Genomic DNA, 22,861 nt, shown 5'->3' on the forward strand with positions numbered 1-22,861 from the left:
CCCAGGGAAATTAATGGAATGAAAATTAAGTGGATTCTACATCGGGCAGGCGATCTACTCTGCAAAGTTACTATCCAGGGGACAAAGTTGAACATTGCCCTGTTAATTCAGGACTTCAAGCTATATTGATTTTCATCTTTCAAAATCATAATCTCACCTCTAAACAGGAGTCCTTAGTGAATTTCCTTGTTTTTGATTCTTTATTGACTATAAAGTTAATCATTTTTTATTTCAAGGGGAAATTGATAAATACAACACTTAATTTATTTATAATTAAGATATTGCAAGATTTTTACTAACTGAATGAGTATCTGCTGTGGTTAATAAATACACATGCTTATTAGTTCTGTTAAATATGCATTTCAATAAATATTTATGAATTCTTCCACAATCTATTTTTACTAGTGACATAAATATATATAAATAAATGCTAGCTAATAATGATAATCAACTGAGTTAATGAATATGGAATTTATGGCTCCACATAAATATGCCATTAGAAAGTGCAAGATGAACCAGCTTGATTAATTTATTGAACATTAAAATAAATATTTGAGCTCCTAGATTAGCTGACCCAGAAAAACAAATATGTCAGGGTCTGAAGTTCTGTTTATGGATGATAAATACCTGGTCGTTCAAGATAATAGGGTGAACAGGTATTGGGTCTTAATTAGTTAATTGTATTCAAGTGTGTATATATAAATAAGAGCCAGTTGGCACTGGCTGGTAGTGTTGTTTGGAGAGCAGAAGTAAGCTCTGTGACAAGCTATAAACAATCTACACCAAAGCATCCTAGTCTCTGTGTCCTCTTCACAAACAGGCTTGGAGATTTCTCTAACATTGGTAGCAAAGGATGGTTGCCTGAAAGCGAAGATTGGAGACTAAGACTTGTTTTCAGACAGAAGATTAGAATTGGAGTCTTTTTTTTGAGAAAGCTGTATTTGGAGGTTTTTTTTGAAGAAAGTTGACTGAAACCGAGAGTAAGGTGTTCGGATATGATTTTCCACCGCTGTTTTGTGAAGCCGAGCCTTACTTTCAATGGAAGAATGAAGTTGATATATGGACATGGGTTACATCTTAACCTAAACGTATGCAAGTAATGGCCCTTGCACATTTGCTTCCCGCCAGAAGCAAGATTAGGGCAAAGTGTTCTCTGAGCTAGAGGCTCACCATTTGCATGAGAAAGGTTTGGACAAACTCTTGAAATATATGGAAAAATGTATATGAAAGGTGACGTATTGAGTGCCTATGAGGCATGGTCGGACTTTGATAAATTTAGAAAAGTGTATGGTTCTTCCATAGAATATATTATGGAGTTTAATCGACTATATGCAAGGTTGCAGCGATTCTTCTTGGAAATTGTCTTCAAATTGTTGGATTGTGCTAGGATATCAAACATGAATAGGCTCTTGGTATTAACTGGAGTTAGATTCAATGAAAAAGATGCGCTGTTTGATCAGATGTCTGACACCCTTAAAAAATGTTTGGGAAAACGTTCCTTTCTGGCCGCTTTCATAACGCAGATGGGCTCTTTAGCAGTGACACCAAAGGTGGAGGATACAACGCTAGCAGCATTTTGAGGCTGTCCAAGTATGGGGTCCAGAGGTCCTACAAAAGGAGAAGCACACACAAAACAAATGAGGATAGAGACCCTTGGGCAGCTATAACAGACGGCAGGAATTGGGTAATTATGGCAGAAGGATCAACCCCAGGAATAACCAAGGGGTGGTCAACAGCTGTTTCCAATGTGACTCAAAGTATCACTATGCGTTGTAGTGTCCAAACAGGAATAACAGGGTTTTTGAAATGACACATGATGTGGATGGTTCAAAAGGCAAGGATGACGCTACTGATCAATAAGAAGGAATTGTACTGGTCGGGAGAAGCTTCAGTCCAGTAATGAGTGTCCTAGTCGCAGATTCGTTCAATTGCGCAGTACTAGACAGTAGGTGTACGTCCTCAGTCTGTGCAGTGGACTGGTTAAAGTGTTACATGGATTCCTTAAGTATGGAAGACCGAAATAAGGTCAAAAAATACGACAGTTGTATCTATTTGAGGTTTGGGGATGACAACACGTTGAAATCACTAAAAAGAGTGGTAATTCCATGTAAAATAGCAGGGGTAAACCATTTTATTAGTACGGATGTAGCATCCAGTGATATACCTTTTCTGTTAAGTAAACCGTCTTTAAAAACGGCTCGGATGAAATTGGATATGGAACATGATAAAGTGATTGTCTCTGGGAAATCTGTAGCTTTGCAGTTTACACAGTCGGAACATTATTTAGCGAGACCTAACATCTCTAAGCAGGATGTTAAAGAAGTATTAATGGCATTCGGGGGTAGGGATTTAAAGGAGAAAAGGCAAATTATTTCAAAACTACATCGACAGTTTGTACATCCACCTTGCCAGGTTGAAGAATCTGTTGAAAGATGCAGGGGTAATAGATACTACACTAAACTTATCAAAGATATCAATGGAAAATGTGATATCCGTATAAGAAATACAGGACGTCATCACAATTCAAGTGAGTCTCCCATTAGCAAGAGACTTTAATGAAACTGTAGCAATGGACTTGAAGGTATGGATAAAGAAAAAAACATTTTTTTTCTACACTTTATAGACGTGGTGACTAGATTCAGTCTGTCGACGGTAATTTATAGTAAAGAAAAAAAAAGTAATAGTGGACAAAATAATGGGAAGGTGGATAGGAACAGGACTGGGAGCACTGGCTAGATTTCTAACTGACAATGGAGGAGATTTTGCCAATGATGCATTCAGGAGTATGTGTGAAAATATGAATATTGTAGCAATGTACACGGCAGCAGAAAGTCTTTTTAGTAATGGGATTTGTGAGAGAAATCATGCCGTGATTGACGAAATGCTCCGAAAAATTTTAGCAGACCAGCCAAATTGTAAATTGACTACTGCTCTGGGGTGGACAGTACATGTGAAAAACACACTTCAAATGGTTGGGGGTTACAACCCATATCAATTAGTTTATGGCAGGAATCCAAAAATACCTTCAGTATTGTGGGATCATCCCCCAGCTTTAGAGGGGACTACAATTACTTCAATTTTTGTGGAACATCTGAATGCCACGCATGCGGAGAGAACAGCATTTATTAAGGCAGAGGTTTCAGAAAAAATCAAGAGAGCCTTGAGGTATCGGATCAGGCCATCAGAAAAGAATTTTGATTCGGGGGATATGGTGTATTACAAAAGAGAAGGGCAGAAAGAATGGAGAGGCCCAGGAAAGGTTATTGGCCCTGATGGCAAAACGGTGATTTTACAACATGGCAATCAAACCATTAGAATACATTCCTCGCAGCTTATTGGCACTGATTATACATTGACAGAATCTGAACAAATGATGGACACTGATGATGCACCATGTACTTCGCATGCACATATGTCGGACCTTTGCGGGCAACAGATTGTGGCAGAATGGGCTGACTGAGAATGGACCAAGTGATAGTGAAGATCCAGATAAGGCCATTTATCCCAAAGGTCAATTACCGAAAGTTGGGACTAGAATAACATATATGCCAGAAGGGACTAGTGAAGGACAGGAAAGGCCACAGGGAAATACAAACATTGGCTGAATGTGCAAGACAAGGGACAGAATATGAGACCTATAGATTGGCAGAAGGAAGTGAAAATATGGAAGGCCTGAAAACGTAGTATAAGTTCAGACAGTGGGCCTGATGATGACCATAGTTTAAGGAAAAGGTCACGAACTTGTGAAAGGAAGTTTGGTTGTGGGAGGGACTGGTCAAGTAGTAGTAGTCCAGAAAGGGATAGGAACTCTGGTAGGGGATGTGGTATCACTACAGTAAGGACCAGAGAGCAGGTGAGGGGTGCCACAAGAAGTAGGAGCCCTTACGATGGAGAACCTCTAGTGGCTACTAACAAGTTAGATGGTATATCGATAAAGGATGCCAAGCAAAAAGAGCTTGACAGTTGGAGAGAGTGTGGTGTATACACGGATGTGGCAGACAGAGGACAACCAGCATTGTCCCATAGATGGATCTGTGCAGAGAAAGTACTTTTAAAAGTTTCCCAATCTTCAGCCTGCCACAGGCCTTTGCAATATGGTATGACTTAGTTTTTGTCTTTGTTATCCTTAACTTCCTTGCTTACCATGGATGTTTTTTCCCCCTCTTACAATCTTTCTTCCTCTCTGGAATATATTTTAGTTGGGAGGAATTGAATATCTCCTTAAACATCTGCCACTGCTCATCAACATGTCCCACCTTTTAGTCTTCCTGCCCGGTTCACTGGAGCCAAATCTGTCCTCATGCCTTTGTAATTACCTTTGTTTAACTCCAGAAAGCTAGTGTGGGATTCCAGTTTCTTGCCCTCACATTGCATTTGAAATTCTAGCATGCTATTATCACTCTTCCCTAGAGGATCCTTAACTATGAGATATTAATTAATCCCACCTCATTACTTAATACCAAATCTAGAACAGCCTGCTCCCTGGTTGATTCCACAACATATTGCTCCAAAAAAACAATCTCTAATACATTCAATGAACTCTCCTTCGAGGCTACCTTTGCCAATTTGATTAATCCAGTCTCTATGCATATTAAAATTACCCATGATTATTGCCATATCTTTCACACAAGCCCCCAGTATTTCCTGGTTTATACTGTGCCCCACTGCAGAACTACTGTTTGGGGACCTATAGATTACTCCCCCACCAGGGACTTCTTTCCCTTGCTATTTCTTATTTCTACCCAGACTGATTCTACATCTTGATCTCCAGTACCTATATCATTTCTCACTACAGCACTGATCTCTTCCTTTACTAACAAAGCTACACCACCTCCTTTTAAAGATCAACAAAGGGTTCCTAAAAAATAAATAAAAAGAGCAAAGGTAAATTATGAAAGAAAACTAGCACAAAATATAAAAACGGATAGCAAAAGCTTCTATAACTATATAAAAGGGAAGAGAGTAGTTAAAGTGAATGCTGGTCCCTTGGAGGATGTGACTGGGGAGTTAATAGTGGGGAACACAGAAATGGCGGAGACACTAAATCAGTATTTTGCCTCAGTTTTCACGATGGAGGACACTTGTACCATCCCAATAGTAACAGGTGATGCAGAGGTTATAGAAAGGGAGGAACTTAGAACAATCATAATCACTAGGGAAAAAGTACTGAGCAAACCATTGGGATTGAAGGCAGACAAGTCCCCAGGGCCTGATGGCCTACATCCTAGGGTCTTAAAGGAAGTGGCAGCGGAGCTAGTGGATCCATTGGTTATAATATTCCAAAATTCCCTGGATGCCGGAAAGGTTCCAGTGGATTGGAAAAATGCTAACCTTTTTCAAAAAGGGAGGGAGGCAGAAAGTCGGAAACTATAGACCAGTTAGTTTAACATCCGTCATTGGGAAATTGTTAGAATCCAATATTAAGGAAGTAATAACAGGACATTTAGAAAGTCAAAACTCAATCCATCAGAGTCAGCATGGTTCTTTGAAGAGTAAATCATGTTTGACTAATTTGCTAGAGTTCTTTGAAGATGTAACAAGTAAAGTGGATAATGAAGATCCTGTAGATGTAGTATATCTGGACTTCCAGAAGGCATTTGATACGGTGCCACACAAAAGATTAATATACAAGGTAAGATCACATGGGGTTAGGGGCAATTTATTAGCTTGGATAGAGGATTGGCTAACCGACAGAAAACAGAGAGTAAGGATAAATGGGTCCTTTTCTGGTTGGCAAGATGTAACTAGTGGGGTGCCACAGGGTTTGGTCCTTGGGCCCAAACTATTTACAATCTATATTAATGACTTGGATGAAGGGATAGAAGGTACTATAGCCAAATTTGCAGATGACACTAAAATAGGTGGGATAGTAAGTTCAATAAAGAAATAAAAAATTTACAAATGGATATGGATAGGATAGGTGAATGGGCCAAAATTTGGCAGATGGAGTTTAATTAATGGATAAGTGTAAGGTTATCCATTTTGGTCGGAAGAATAGAAAGGCAAATTATTATCTAAATGGAGAGAAATTTCAGAGTGCTTCAGTGCAGAGGGATTTGGGTGTCCTCGTGCATGAATCGCAGAAAATTAGTATGCAGGTACAGCAGGTAATAAGGAAGGCAAATGGAATTTTGGCATTTATTGCTAAAGGAATAGAATATAAAAGTAGGGAAGTGTTGCTGCAACTGAACAAGGCATTAGTGAGACCACACCTGGAGTATTGCATAAAGTTTTGGTCCCCTTACTTGAGGAGGGATGTAGTTGCATTGGAGGCAGTTCAGAGGAGGTTCACTAGATTGATTCCAGGGATGAGGGGTTTGTCTTATGAAGAAAGATTGAGCAATTTAGGCTTTTACTCTCTAGAGTTTAGAAGAATGAGAGGAGATCTAATTGAGGTATATAAGATAATTAAGGGGATTGACAAAGTAGACGTAGAGAGGATGTTTCCTCTGGTGGGGCAATCTAGAATGATAGGTCATAGTTTTAGGATAAGGGGTAGCAGATTTAAGACAGAGATGAGGAGAAATAACTTCTCTCAAAGGGTCGTGAGTCTGTGGAATTCACTACCCCAGAGTGCGTTGGATGCCAGGACATTGCGTAAATTTAAGGAGGAGATAGACAAATTTTTAATTAGTAATGGGTTGAAGGGTTATGGAGAACGGGCAGGAAAGTGGAGTTGGCCGAGATGAGATCAGCCATGATCGTATTGAATGGCGTAGCAGACTCGAGGGGCTGAATTGCCTACTCCTGCTCCTGGTTCTTATGCTCTTATGTAAAGTACTTCCCAATGGTACATATAAGGTGAAGGCCAGACTTGTAGCTCGGGGATTTGAGGAACGACTCAATAAATTGGGTCAGATCCCCAAAAAAGGAAGAATCTGCAACCAAGGAAGAAGGAGACCAGTTAAGGAGCTTAATCGGGCAGTTGAACTGGTTGTGCACACAAACTAGGCCGGATGCTTGCTCTGATGTATTAGAATTGAGCACTATGCTGAAACATGCTACTGTTGGGAAAGTGCTGGAAGCAAATAAGACATTGAAGAGATTGAGTTTTGATAAATGTACACATTTATCACAGTGGCGCAGTGGTTAGCACCGCAGCCTCACAGCTCCAGGGACGCGGGTTCGATTCCGGGTACTGCCTGTGTGGAGTTTGCAAGTTCTCCCTGTGTCTGCGTGGTTTTTCTCCGGGTGCTCCGGTTTCCTCCCACAAGCCAAAAGACTTGCAGGTTGATAGGTAAATTGGCCATTATAAATTGTCACTAGTATAGATAGGTGGTAGGGAAATATAGGGACAGGTGGGGATGTTTGGTAGGAATATGGGATTAGTGTAGGATTAGTATAAATGGGTGGTTGATGTTCGGCACAGACTCGGTGGGCCGAAGGGCCTGTTTCAGTGCTGTATCTCTAATCTAATCTAATCAAGTTTCCAGCATTGGGTAACCCAGAAGAGATAAAATTGGTCATTTTTGGTGACGCTTCACACGCTAATCTTCCCGATGGTTATTTGAGCGCAGCAGGGTTCATTATATTTTTGATGGGAAGAAATGATGGATGTTGTCCATTAGCCTGGGAATCGAAGAAAATAAAGAGGATTGTTAAAAGCACCTTAGCTGCTGAGACACTTGCACTGATAGAAGTGATAGATATGAATATGTATTTATCAAATATTTTAAAGGAACTCTTGTATAAGGGGCAATTGGAGAAGAGTTTTCCTATAGAATGCTACATAGATAACCATTCTCTCTGGGACAATGTCCATTCGACAAAAAGTGTCACAGAAAATAGGTTGAGGATTGCGAGGATAAAAGAAATGTTGGAAAGAAAAGAAATTTCCAAAATAAAATGGGTTGACGCATGTCATCAGTTGTCAGGTTGTTTTACTAAGAGAGGTGCTTGTTCGAAAAAATTGTTGGATGTCCTTGAAGAGGGCCGTCTTGTGTTGTGATAAGTTTCGAAAATGTAGACATTTTTTTTACGATAAGATCGCTTTTTCTTTAAACGAGTTTTTTAAGGGGGGAATATACAGCATGTTAATGGTTGGTGCTGTTGAAAGTTAATGATAAATAATGTAAAGAAAAATATGTTATTTGTTTTTTATTTCTTTTTCTTATATATAATTTAATTTAAAGAAAAAAGGGGGAATCTGTTAGTGTCTGAAGTTCTGTTAATGGATGATAAATACCTGGTAGTTCAAGATAATAGGGTGAACAGGTGTTGGATGTTAATTAGTTAATTGTATTCAAGTATGTATATATAAAGAAGAGCCCGCCAGCACTGGCTGGTGTTTGGAGAGCAGAAGTAAGTTCTGACAAGCAATAACCATCTACACCAAAGCATCGTAGTCTCAGTGTCTTCTTCACAAACAGGCTTGGAGATTTCTATAACAAACAACCTCTTGCCTCAATGAGCATTTTGCAAATAAATAATTAATCGGGTGCTCTGGATAAACAGCTTCACTAGTCGGAATTTATTATCAAACGTTTAGGTGATGAAGTAGAATCGATACTGTTGGATTCAGTAATCTTTGTGAAGAAACCTTTTTATCTACCCCAAAATTTCCACTTTGATTCTTCACTTCATAAACTCTTTCTTCCCTATTCCCATTCATTTTAATGCAGAAAAGAATTACTGCATATCAACACCACCACATTTGAAAATACAACTTCATATGAAAGGTAACAAATCAATTTTAAGCAGATAATAAGTTCCTATTCCTAGCTTACTTTCCTTGGACAGGATGGGTGGAAGTTTCCCCTTACAAGGCTTATCAGAAATTCCAAGCAGCTACAACCTAGCGTATCCAGGTTGCAGACACATTCCACTGTATTCCCAACAGGAAAGCTAAGAAACTTCGGATCTTATTAGAATCACAATGAAAGATGATAATTGTTGATGGAATTTTAATAGATGCAGTTTATTTACTAGCATATTTTTAATTGGCAATATTGTGCTTGTGTTTTTTGTTGATATGTGTTCTTAGGAGTATTAATGGCCTCTTCTTGGGATGTTAATGCTATTCATAGTTGGCAACAAATGCCACCTGATCCTACCAACATTTTTGTACCTTTTCCTGCAATGCCTACACTAGAAAATAGCTGGGGAAGGGGGCTTCATGAATTGTTTAGCTGAGTGGTAAAGCCATACACACATTCATCTGAAACATTGCCCCTGTATACCTCTACATACCCATTAGTCATTGTGATCTGATGCTTCCAAATTATTAAATGGGATCATCACTGATCAAACCAGCATAATAAATACACAGCAATAAATAGACTTTGCTGGCAAAAGAATGATCAAGTGATCCTACAAAGCAGTTAACATTCATTAATTTCAATCAAAGAAACCTTTCTCTCCCAATGAGTATATATAGAACATTGCCACAGACTCTCATTCAGGGAATCCCAAAACATTTCAAACCTCCACTTATGCTAATTTACCCTAGTAACATTATTAGTTGCTGAGAATTAACAGTTTCCTGCTTTCCCCTTATCCTGCATCCAGACTACTTTTTCATACATTTATAATAACATTTACCAATATAAACCTATCCTTACATTATTTAAACATCTTAATTCTTTATTGCAAGCCTAAGCATAAATTAACAGTTGACTTTGAGACATTAAATTATAACTGTAACTAGACATCAAACCATATTAGTAGAAATGAGTTCCATTGTGTAAATGGTACTGAGCTGTAGAAATCAGATAAGTTTTAGGTTCAATCAGTGACCTGCACTAAATTAGCTGATCTCAATTAGGTGTAAGGGAGGAGGGGAAGAAAGAGTTACAATTCGGGCCGACATTCCTGAGATAAGAAGAGGAAAGACCAGGGTTCCTGTTTCTGATTGTTATCCATTTGCCCCAGGTTCTAATATTATGCACAGATGTTAAAGAAAAAAAAGACGGATATTACTTTGGCTGCAATCGGCCCCTCTACAATCTATTGACATTCATTGTCTAGCCAGGCAGAATAGAGGCATACTGGAAGGCCACAGTTTGCTGTGGAACTATACCGCAGCATAAGTCACTACTATTTGGAGAGATAGATAGGGTTAATGGGGGGAAAAAAATCTATAAATGTACTGAGTGGGTCACAACATTCCATCAAAATATATTGAAAAGTCCTATGTCAGTTTCTGTAAATGGCAAAGCTGTTAACATTTCAGTTATACCTGTAGGTGGCACTGAATAATATTTATTATAATAAAGAGCTGTCACATAACATTAAGTACAAATCCAGATATTAAAGAGTTAATTTTCTGCAACATCTGTGAAAAGGTGAAAATTAATCTAAAAATATAGTCTGTAGCACAATGTTGGGTAATAAGTTAAAACCCTTGATCTGTTAAGTTCCCGACCTTAATCATGTTGTCTAGACAAAACACTGTTACGATCATCTAGTTCATGGTTTACATCAATTTTTTGAGAGGTCACTTTAGGTTTTGGGGAAATTAAATGTGTACATTTAAGATAATTGAAATTCTAGAATTCAAATGATTGCCAGATGCCCAAGAGATTTACATTTCAAAGATCTTTCTATGTATTTACAAAGTCAAAGTTAGAGGGTGAGAGCCATAAAACAGCAGGTGGCTTGTTTAGTTGGGGAACTGAAGCCTGTAAGTCTGAAGAGAATTGCCCTGCCTTTGTTAGCAACGTGAATTGTTCATGTGGGTATCTGAAATCAAAGAGATGTTTTAGTGTTGGAGTTAATTAGTTTAAATTTCAATCTGGGACATCCCAGATATACCATATTACTATGGAGATAGATTATATGAACATAAGAAATAGGGGCAGAAGTAGGCCATTCAGCCCCTCAAGCCTGCCCTGCCATTCAATAAGATCATGGCAGATCTGCCCCGGACCTCAACTCCTCTTTCGTGTCAGCTCCTCATAGCCCTCAACTTCCCGACATTTCAAAAATCTATCTACCTCCTCTTTAAATACTTTCAGTGATTATGCAGAGAGATACCTTTTATAGAAACATAGAAAAGTAGGAGTAGGCCATTCGGCCCTTTGAGCCTGCACCACTATTCATCCAAGCTCAGTACCCTGTTCCCGCTTTCTCCCTGTGTCCCTTGATCCCTTTAGCCCTAAGAACTATATAGAAACATATAGAAAGTATAGAAACATATCTGCGCTTTCTCACAGAAAGTCAGTTGCTGTTTGGAAGCAGCTTGAACCAGACAGGGAGAGAATCTAGCAGAAGTTGGGAAGGAGCAGAAAGGCCATCAGGAACGAGGGGATGTTTCTGATTTGAGTAAGACCCATGCTCAGGCTGGGGAAATCATTTGTGAGGTGTTGAAGCAGAGCTGGAAGATTGACCTAGCTGAGTGTTACAGGAAGAATCCCCAAGAAATCTCACCTTGGAAGATAGCTAGGAAACTAAGGAAAATTGAATTGAATTCTTAAGAGCTGTGGTATGCTTTGGATTGGCCCCAGGAGAAGCAAACAAAACTCCAAAATCCTGTAAAGTATAGGGAAACTCTTGGGTGAAAGTAAAAGTCAAGGGGGGAGTGGTCTGTTGGTATTTAAGTTTAAAGAATAAGACTTCATGTTCTGTTGAGATTTTCACATTGAAAGTATGTGATTACAAAATATAGGGTTACAATTTATGAGCGTGGCACATTCTGATCTCAGCAGTCTTCAAGCAAGGATGCGCCATCGCTGAGTCTCTGCAACATTTCGCACAGGGGCTCATTTAAATGGAGGGGGCAGAGTGGCCACCCCCGATGACATAGAAGGGGTGGCCGACCCTTCCCGAGCAACAGCATCCGGCACCATTTTTAAAGGGCTTCAAGTCCTTAGAAGAAATTGTAAGTTTTAAGGGGAAAGAAGTGGTAAAATTTAAGTTACACATTACATAGCATCTTCACTCCTCTCACCCACACTCCCAAGGAATAATCGAAGGCACAGGAGTTCCGGCCGGCGGTAATTATTCTTGAATTATAATATGATTTGCATATTAAAATGAAGGCCCCGCCACCGAGGGGGCCGCATCGAAGCCTCGCCGCCGCTAGTAAAATATGGCGGGGCCTTCTCTCATCCGAGGTCATGGCGGGCCTCTCCCGGAAGAATTTTCCGGGTTCCCTGCCACAATCCCCGACACCGGAGGGCTCATAAATTTCAGCCTATAGTGTTAAGTTGTTAGTGTTTACTTTGTTTGAGTCTTGTACAGTCTAGTCTTTTTGTTTAAAATATGAAATCTTGTGGTGTAATTCTTTCAGTAATAACTGGGAGCTGAATTTCTTTTTAAAAATTTACTGCGCTCCAATGGGATCGTAACAACACAATTTAGAAGGATAAAACACTAGAACAAGAGGAAAGTCAGACATCAGGAAATCTATAGTTATAGATAATAATAATGAGGATTAGATGGATATTCAGTAGATTAATCTTCACCTTTTTGCAGAGAATTAACTCCTCTAAAATTTACCAGTCAGTCAAAGTTCATTTGTTTGCTGTAACACTCTCATTATTTGACAGCTAATGTGCAGTAAATTTCCCAAATCCATGCTGCTGAGTAATTCCAAAATTCATTTAGATTTTATTTATATAGTTTCACACTCAGAACTCCAAAAAATGGAAAGGATCATTAAAAAAATAACATTCAGTTCTATAGCCATCACATTTATTACAAGAAGTACATATGAGAACTTGGGTTGCACATTGTGCACAATTCTTCAACTGTTAATTTAAATGGGTGAAAAATATACACAGCACAAATGCAGATTTCTACAGCAAACTCCTGCCAGGCAAAGCTCCTCAGGGGAGACACAAAATTGCAAAATTACCTTTAATATCTTAAAGCAGAAATCACAAATGGGGGAGAAATCAGACATGTGCCCAAAAAGGGTACAAAGTTAGTGATTGACTGCTTGATGCTCCTGGTCCATGCTGACCTGAGGCCAGAACCAAATCCCATTTCAGGCTTCATATAATTGCCACCGGTAAGCTACAAGCACTAAACGGGAGTTGTGCTGCAGCTTGCCAGTTGAGGAGGGTGTGAAATCGGGCTGCTGTTACTTGGAACCAGCTACCAGATTAAGTTTGAGGGTTGGTGAAGGAGGGGAAGAGGAAGACAGGCATTCCAGGCAGAGCCTGGAATGTGCCAGCAGCTGGCTGGAGTTCTTTTCCGGTCCTAGAAGGAAGCTTTGTTCTTCTCTAGGACAGAAATTTCCACCCCAGCAGAGCTGTTCACAGCCCCTCCACCAACTACAAAAGTCTAGACAATGATCTTTAATCATTTGTAACAAAACTCAACAAAATAATGCTTATGACCTTCAGTTGCCCTCAAAAGGAATTCACAACTGGTCTCAACCAAAATGAGTTCCACTGAGGTCCTGATCAAGACTGTAAAGAAAGAAATTCCAATGAAAGTGAGCACGGCAGGGAGGAGAAATATGTGAGGATGATCCAGACATGCCTCCCACCCTCAAACAACCAGAATTTAATACTAAATGGTCTAAATGGACTGGGATCCCGGTATAACTAGACCGGCCCATATTCCAGGTCCCCCTAAACAGAAAATGGACTTACGCCCTCTCTTATTCAGGACTTTTCAGACCACGGTAAGTCTATGCCAATTGTAATACGTTGCTTGCATGCTCTATAACTTGATGAGATGGCTACCGTAGATCCATCCTACAGTGCCCATTCTTTTTTCTGAAAAACCTAAAGTATATTTGGTACGCAAAATAATCTAGAATGTAAGCAGAGGATGTTGGCTAAAAGTTCAAAATGGAAGGAGAGGTCTGTTGCAAATAATGCAGAACCCAATTCTATATAATGTCTAATGCAGTGTTTCCAATCTACAAGTGCTTTTCGCTTAGACAATTAAAAAATAGATCATAATTACCTAAGAAGATCATTCGGCCCATCATATCTATGCCAGCTCCTTGAAAGAACAATGCAATTAGTCCCACTGCCTGGCTCTTTCATAGCCCTGCAAATTTTTCCTATTATAAGTTACGATTTTGAATTTGTTTCTACCACCCTTTAAGGTACAGCATCTAGATCATAAGACTCTTTACCTAAAACAATTTCTCCTCATTCCCCTCTGGTTCATTTGCCAATCATCTTAAATTTGTGTCTTCTCGTTACTGACTCTCCGATCTGTAAAAACATTTTCTCCATAGTTACTCAATCTAACCCCTCATACTTTTGAACACCACTATTAGATCTCTCCTTAACCTTCTCTTTTGTACCTTCTCTGCTTTAAGGAGAACAATCCCAGTCTTTCTAGTCTTTCCACATAACTGAAGTCCCTCATCCCTGGCATCATTCCAATAAATCTCCTTTGTCCCCTCCCCAATTACCTAACATCCCTCCTAAAGTATAGTGCCTAGAGTTGGACACAATATTCACCTGACACCTAACCAGTGATCTATAAAGGTTTAGCATAAATTCCTTGCTTTTCTAGTCTTTGACTCTATTTATAAAGCCAAGGATCCTGTATGCTTTTTAAACAGGATTATCAATGTCCTTCCACCTTCAAAGATTCGTGTCTCTCTGTTCCAGTACCCCCTTCAAAAATGTACCATTTAGTTTATATTCCCTCTCTCATTTTCCCCCCTAAATTACAACACTTCACACCTCTCCACATTTAATTTATTCTGCCATGTGCCTACCCATTTCACCAAAACAAAGAGTAGAGAGAGCAGAAAAAGAGAGAAAAATGCACTGCAAAGCAATTTCAGTAACTCATGAAGGTTCTTTTTACTGGGATGGAAACAAATGATAAGGTTTCACTATCTTATAAGGCCATCTGACTATTCTGTAAGCAAACGTTTTCATATAAAGGGTTTATGGGATTGATTAAACTAGTTGATGCTTAATTAGGTAACAGCAGGCTGCCATTTTATGAGTGTTCAGTGGTTTTTATTGTCATAACAATATGACATACAGATTATATTCTTTCAATGTAGGCAAATAATTTCTAACAAATACTATAATAAACGTCCATGTGAAAAATAATTAAAATATCTGTGAAATGCTGTATTAATGCAGTAACAGAAAGTGTAAACAAGTTCAATTCAATGGATGTGGTATTCATGGACTTTCAGAAGGCCTTTAATAAGGTGCCACATAAGAAACCCATGACAAAGGTCAGCGCATGTGGAATCAGGGATCAGGTAGCAGAATGGATTGAATGATAGCTACAAAATAGAAAACAGACTAGAAGCAGAGGAAAGATTGAGAAAGCTGGGGCTGTTTTCTCTGGAAATGAGAAAACATGCAAGAAACCAAATAGAGGTCTTTGAAACCCCTTCTTAATTTTATAGAGTGGATGTGGAGAAACTGGGTTCGAGTTTGAATTGCACAGTGGCCGTTTCAGGCAAAAATCAGGTGCTCAAGAGTTTAATATTGCACGCTGTGTGCACGTGTTCATTCCATGCGGGGCATCGTTGTTGGCCAAATTGTTTAGAACCCCCAGAGTCATCCAGGGTGCATGCCTGAAACTAGTGTCAGGCCCTTTTACTATATTCAATCGCAACTGACTGCAGCTTGCACCATGGAGGCTGCCACAAAAAGGCAAGTAAAAAAAATGTTCTTACCTGAATGTGTAGTCAGCAGGTGGCCACCACTTGCTTCCCTTCCGATCTCATTCTCCACCCTGACTTTACTGGATCCTCGCTGGCCAATATTTGTCCTCTTCAGGTCTGGCATATTCGCTCATGTGGTATGAGATCAATAAAAGATAACCACTGAAAGCTCAAATAAATGATTTAGGAAGAATTTCTTTACACAGAGGATAGTGAGAATGTAGAACTGTCTACCACATGGAATAGTTTAAACACATAGTAGTGATGCACTTAAGTGGGGGGCTTGATGCCATGAAAGGGATGGAAATAGAGAGAGATTCTGGGACAGAGTGGGAAGAGGTAATTAGACTGGGAGAGGCTTGTATGAAGTATGAACACTGATATAGACTAGTTGGGCTGAATGGCCTGTTTCTGTGCTGTATTGTCTATGTAAGTGTGTCATTAGATAATTGACGGTAGTGTTCTCTATCGCAACATTAAGGCTGCTTAAAATTTGAAGGATCATTATCTGCAACGGAACCAACAGGATATCCAATCAGTGACAGTAAGTTCCAGATGTTCTTTCGCTCATGCGAAAGACTATAATCATTCATTCACACCAGCAATTCTTCTGAGTTATGGATCTTTCATGCTGAGGAAAGAACACCAGTACCTCACTGTCAACAGTAAAAAAATCCCTCTATTTATCTAATGGTCTACATTTGAAGAAGGTCAGTTCTTCTTAGGCCATAACTTATTTGTTTTCAAGCTGACTTTCACCGACCTCATTATTTTACAGAGCAATTCCATCTGATCATTGAAGTCCAATTAATCAAATGCATATGTGCTGTTAACTGATATTATGGGCATCATCATCCATTTATCATATACAGCCCCCTCCATAAGTTTCTTTACATTACTTCCTGCAGAAAGACTAAGCAACTAACAAAACCATTTTCAAGGAACACTACAGGGTAAGATTCTTGATGGTCTTCATCTTTCAGTTCTCATCCTTAAATTACACTCCTACAATTCATTTTTAAAGAGGAGTGTGTTTGTGACGGTGTTGCAAAGCAAGGATGAATAAAAGTGTCACGAAAATGTGCTTCATGTCGAATGTTGATTTTTAATCCACCGGCTGGAAACCTGAATTGAATTTTTAAAAAACAGAGATAAAAGGTGTCTTGATGCTTGCAGCATGTCTGCAAAGACACATCAAGGATAATGACCTGGGAAATCTGAGTGAACCACCTATCCAATTGCCATTAGCAAGGCATCAAGGCCATCACCTGAGGTATTTTACTGGTGGAGACGAACCACTCAACCTAATCACTTGAACATTGGGAGCCTAGCTGTGCCCTAGACATAGAGTAATAAAGGTGCAAAAGGGAATACACTAGTAATGACCATGCTTGAATCACTGGGTGACAGTCACGTGACAGGCCCATCCTTCATGTGCTTAAGCTTCTGTTTTCTCTGCAGTAAGCAGACAAGTAGCTAGATGCTGACAAAAGAAGACCTGCGTGGGGTCCCTCCTTCCTTTCTTTCTCTCCGAACCACCTTACAAACTTTGAACCCTGTTTGCTGGCCGTGATTACCCAGGGATGCCCCTGCTACAGACAGAGACTCCTTGAAGGAAATCAACCCCACACTGTGGTATACAGTCAGGAGAGAGTTGCCCTTGGACTCCTCAACGTCGACTCCAGACCCCATGAAGTCTCATAGCATCAGGTCAAACATGGGCAAGGAAACCTCCTGCTGATTACCACCTACCGCCCTCCCTCAGCTGATGAGTCAGTACTCCTCCAGGTTGAACACCACTTGGAGGAAGCACTGAGTGTGGCAAGGGTGCAGAATCTACTCTAGTTAGGGGACCTCAATGTCCATCACCAACAGTGACTCGGTAGCAGCACTACTGACTGAGCTGGCCAAGTGCTAAATGACGTAGCTGCTAGACTGGGTATATGGCAGGTGGTGAGGGAACCAACAAGAGGGAACAACATATTTGACTGGCGAGCAGACAGTTGTCGTGGTACATATCGGTGCCAATGACATAGGTAAAAAAAGGGATGAGATCCTACAAGCTGAATATAGGGAGTTAGGACATAAATTAAAAAGTAGGACTTCAAAGGTAGTAATCTCAGGATTACTACCAGTGCCACATGCTAGCGAGAGCAGAAATAGCAGGATCTATCAGATGAATACATGGCTAGAAAAATGGTGTAGGGGGAGGGATTCAGATTCCTGGGACACTGGGACTGTTTCTGAGGAAGGTGGGACCAGGACAAGCTGGACAGGTTGCATCTGGGCAGGGCAGGGACCAATTTCCTCAGAGGAGTGTTTGCTAGTGCTGTCGGGGAGGGTTTAAACTAGAATGGCAGGGGGATGGGAATCTGAGCAGGGAGACAGATGCGGGGGAAACAAGGATAGAAATGAAAGGCAGAAAGGTAAGAAGCAAAAGTGGAAGGCAGAGAAAACTAGGGCGAGAAACAAATGGGGCCACAGTGCAAAATAAATCTAAGATAACTAATAATGTTAAAAAGACAAGTCTAAAGGCATTGTGTCTTAATGCGCGGAGCATTCGCAATAAGGTAGATGAATTAACAATGCAAATAGATATAAACAGTTATGATATAGTTGCGATTACGGAGACCTGGCTGCAGGGTGACCAAGGATGGGAACTGAACATCCAGGGGTATTCAATACTTAGGAATGACAGGCAAAAAGGGAAAGGAGGTGTTGTTAGTAACCCGTTGTTAGTAAAGGAGGAAATCAATGCAATAGCGAGGAAGGAGATTGGCTCGGAAAATCATGATGTGGAATCTGTATGGGTGGAGCTAAGAAACACCAAGGGGCAGAAAACGTTGGTGGGGGTTGTCTACAGGCCCCCAAACAGTAGTGGAGATGTAAGGGATGGCATTAAACAGGAAATTAGAGATGCATGCAATAACAGTACAACTGTAATCATGGGTGACGTTAATCTACATATTGATCGGTGAAACCAAATTAGTAATAATACTGTGTAGGAGGATTTCCTGGAGTGTGTACGTGACAGTTTTTTAGACCAATACATTGAGGAACCAACTAGAGAACAGGCTATCCTAGACTGGGTATTGTGCAATGAGAAAGGATTAATTAACAATCTTGTTGTGCGGGGTCCTTGGGGAGGAGCGACCATGACATGATGGAATTCTTCATTAAGATGGAGAGTTAAGTAGTTGAACCTGAAACTAGAGTTCTGAATTGAAATAAAGGAAACCACGAAGGTATATGGCGCGAGTTGGCTATGGTAGATTTGGGAACTTTACTAAAATGGTTGACGGGTGGATAGGCAATGGATAATATTTAAAGAATGTGTGCATGAATTACAACAATTATTCATTCCTGTCTGCGCAAAAATAAAACCAGAAAGGTAGCTCAACCGTGGCTTACAAAAGAAATTAGGGAGAGTATTAGATCCAAAGAGGAAGCTTATAAAATTGCCAGAAAAAGCATTCAGTCTGAGGATTGGGAGCAGTATAGAATTCAGCAAAGGACAAAGAGGTTTATTAAATGGGGGGAAATAGAGTGTGAGAGTAAGCTTGCGGGGAACAAAGAAACTGACTGTAAAAGCGTCTATAAATATGTGAAGAGCAAAAGATTAGTGAAGACAAATGTACGTCCCTTACAGTCAAACGGGGGAAATTATAATGGGGAACAAAGAAATGGCAGAACAATTAAACATACTTTGGTTTTGTCTTCACAAAGGAGGACACAAATAACCTCCCAGAAATGTTAGGGAACCAAGGGTCTAATGAGAGGGAGGAACTGAAGGAAATCAGTATTAGTAAAAAAATTATGCTAAGTTAATGCGGGTAAAGCCTGACAAATCCCCAGCGCCTGATAATCTACATCCCAGAGTACTAAATGAAGTGACCCTGAAAATAGTGGGTGCATTGGTGGTCATCTTCCAAAATTCTATGGACTCTGGAGCAGTTCCTACAGATTGGAGGGTGGCAAATGTAACCCCACTATTTAAAAAAGGAGGGAGGAAAAAAACTGCGAATTAAGACCAGTTAGCCTTACAGCAGTAGGGGGGGGGGAAATGCTAGAGTCTGTCATAAAGGATGTGATAGCAGAACACCTGGAAAGCATAAACAGGATTGGACAAAGTCAGCATGGATTTACGAAAGGGAAATCATGCTCAACAAATCTACAGGAGCTTTTTGAGGATGTAACTAGCAGAATAGATAAGGGAGAACCAGTGGATGTGGTGTATTTGGATTTTCAGAAGGCTTTTGATAAGGCCCCACATAAGAGGTTAGTGTGCAAAATTAAAGCACATGGGATTGGGGGTAATATACTGGCATGGATTGAGAATTGGCTGACAGACAGGAAACAGAGTAGGAATAAACAGCTCTTTTTCCGGGTGGCAGCCAGTGACTAGTGGGGTACCGCAGGGATCAGTGCTTGGGCCCCAGCTATTCACAATATATATTAATGACTTGGGTGAGGGAACTAAATGTAACATTTCCAAGATTGCAGGTGACACAAAGCTGCGGGGGTGGGGGGGTGGGGGGTGGTGGAATGTGAGCTGTGAGGATGATGCAAAGAGGATCCAATGTGATTTGGACAAGTTGCATGAGTGGGCAAATGCATAGCAAATGCAGTTTAATGTGGATAAATGTGAGGTTATCCACTTTGGTTGTAAAAACAGAAAGACAGATTATTATCTGAATGGTGATAGATTGGGAAAGGGGGAGGTGCAACGAGACCTGATGTCCTTGTACACCAGTCACTGAAAGCAAGCATTCAGGTGTAGCAAGCAGTTAGGAAGGCGAATGGTATGTTGGCCTTCATTGCAAGAGGATTTGAGTGCAGGAGCAAGGATGTCTTACTACAGTTATACTTGGTGAGACCATATCTGGAATATTGTATGCAGTTTTGGTCTCCTTATCTGAGGAAGGATGTTCTTGCTATGGAGGGAGTGCAAAGAAGATTTACGAGGCGGATTCCTGGGATGGCAGGATTGACGTATGAGGAAAGATTGGTCGACTAGGCCTATATTCACTAGAATTTAGAAGACTGAGAGGGGATCTCATAGAAACCTATAAAATTCAAACAGGACTAGACAGGCTAGATGCAGGGAGGATGTTCCCGATGGCTGGGGAGTCCAGAACCAGAGGTCACAGTCTCAGGATACGGGGTATGCCATTTAGAACTGAGATGAGGAGAAATGTCTTCACTCAGAGGATGGTGAACCTGTGAAATTCTCTACCACAGAAGGCAGTGGAGGCCAAGTCATTAAATATATTCATGAAGGAGACAGATACATTTCTTAATGCCAAAGGGATCAAGGGATATGGGAAGAAAGCAGGAACAGTGTACTGAATTAGACGATCAGCCATGATCTTTTTTGAATGGCGGAGCTGGGCCAAATGGCCTATTCCTGCTCCTATTTTCTATGTTTCTCACCAATCTGCCTGCCGCAGATGCATCTGCCCATGACAGTATTGGGAGGAGTGACCACCGCACAGTCCTTGTGGAGACGCAGTCCCGCCTTCACGTTGAGGATATCTTCCATCGTGTTATGTGGCACTACCACCGAGCTAAATGGGATAGATTTTGAACAGATCTAGCAATGCAAAATTGGGCATCCATGAGGTGCTGTGGGCAATCAGCAGCAGCAGGATTGTACTCAACCACAATCTGTAACCTCATGGCCCAGCATATCCCCCACTCTACCATTATCAACAAGCCAGGAGACCAACCCTGGTTCAATGAAGAGTGCAGGAGGACATGCCAGGAGTAGCACCAGGCATACTTCAAAATGAGGTGTCAACCTGATGAAGCTACAACACAGGACTACTTTCGTGTCAAACTGCGTAAGCAGCATGCAATAGACAAAGCTAAGCAATCCCATTCCAACGGATCAGATCTAAGCTCTGCAGTCCTGCCACATCCAGTCATGAATGGTGGTGGACAATTAAACAACTAACTGGAGGAGGTGACTCCACAAATATCCCCATCCTCAATGATGGGAGAGCCCAGCACATCAGTGCGAAAGATAAGGCTGAAGCATTTGCAACAATCTTCAGCCAGAAGTGCCGAGTGGATGATCCATCTTGGCCTCTTCCTGAAGTCCCCAGCATCACAGATGCCAGACCTCAGCCAATTCTATTCACTCCGCATGATATCAAGAAACAACTGAAGGCACTGGATACTGCAAAGGTTATGGGCCCTGACAATATTCCGACAATAGTACTTAAGACCTGTGCTCCAGAACTTGCCGCGCCCCTAGCCAAGCTGTTCCAGTACAGCTAGAACACTGGCATCTACCCAGCAATGTGGAAAATTGCCCAGATATGTCCTGCACACAAAAAGCAGGATAAGTCCAACCCGGCCAATTACCGCCCCATCAGTCTACTCTCAATCATCAGTAAAGTGATGGAAGGTGTCATCAATGCTGCCATCAAGCGGCACTTACTTAGCAATAACCTGCTCAGTGACGCTCAGTTTGGGTTCCGCCAGGGCCACTCAGCTCCTGACCTCATTACAGCCTTGGTTCAAACATGGACAAGAGAGCTGAACTGAAGAGGTGAGGTGTGAGTGACTGCCCTTGACATCAAGCCAGCATTTGACCGAGTATGGCATCAAGGAGCCATAGCAAAACTGAAGTCAATGGGAATCGGGGAAAACTCTCTGCTGGTTGGAGTTATACCTAAGATAAAGGAAGATGATTTTGTGGTTGTTGTAGGTCAATCATCTCAGCTCCAAGACATCACTGCAGCAGTTCCTTAGGGTAGTGTCCTAGGCCCAACCATCTTCAGCTGCTTCATCAATGACCTTCCTTCGATCATAAGGTCAGAAATGGAGTTGTTCGCTGATGATTGCACAATGTTCAGCACCATTCACCACTCCTCAGATACTGAAGCAGTCCATGTAGAAATGCAGCAAGACCTGGAAAATATCCAGGCTTGGGCTGATAAGTGACAAGTAACATTCGCTCCACACAAGTGCCAGGCAATGACCATCTCCAACAAGAGAGAACCTAACTACCTCCCCTTGACATTCAATGGCATTACCATCGCTGAATCCCCCACCATCAACATTCAAGGGGCTACCATTGACCAGAAACTGAACTGGAGTAGCCATATAAATAATATGGCTACAAAAGCAGGTCAGAGACTAAGAATCCTGTGGTGAGTAACTACTCTCCTGACTCCCCAAAGCCTGTCCACCGTCTGCAAGGCACAAGTCAGGAATGTGATGGAACACTCTCCACTTGCCTGGATGGATGCAGCTTCAACAACACTCAAGAAGCTCGCCACCATCCAGGACAAAACAGCCTGCTTG

Source organism: Heterodontus francisci, chromosome 27, assembly GCF_036365525.1.
Source record: "Heterodontus francisci isolate sHetFra1 chromosome 27, sHetFra1.hap1, whole genome shotgun sequence".
Lineage (NCBI taxonomy): Eukaryota > Metazoa > Chordata > Chondrichthyes > Heterodontiformes > Heterodontidae > Heterodontus > Heterodontus francisci.